The sequence below is a fragment of the Geospiza fortis genome, unplaced genomic scaffold (assembly GCF_000277835.1).
Source record: "Geospiza fortis unplaced genomic scaffold, GeoFor_1.0 scaffold1089, whole genome shotgun sequence".
NCBI lineage: Eukaryota > Metazoa > Chordata > Aves > Passeriformes > Thraupidae > Geospiza > Geospiza fortis.
Window position 1 is genome coordinate 109,293 of NW_005054717.1, and position 412 is coordinate 109,704.

Sequence of the window (412 nt, forward strand, 5' to 3'; positions counted from 1 at the left end):
GTGAATGAGTCTGGGGGTGATCAATGGGGCCGGGGGTGATCAATGGGGCCGGGGGTGAGTTTCAGGGGTGCCATGACACACATGGAGACCCCCTGCACAGCCCTATAGACCCCTATAGAGCCCTATGGGCCTACACAGGGGTGTACACCCCTACACACCTACACATCCCCTACACACACCCTACACGCCTCCTACACACCCCCACAGGCCTTACTCACACCCTACACACTCCCCCTACAGCCCTACACAGCCCCTATAGACCCCTACAGAACCCTATAGGCCCCTATAGGCCCCTACACACCCCCATAGCCCCTATAGCCCCTATAGAACCCCCTATAGCCCCCATAGCCCCTATAGACCCCTACACACCCCCATAGGCCCTATAGCCCCTATAGAACGCCCATCCCCTATA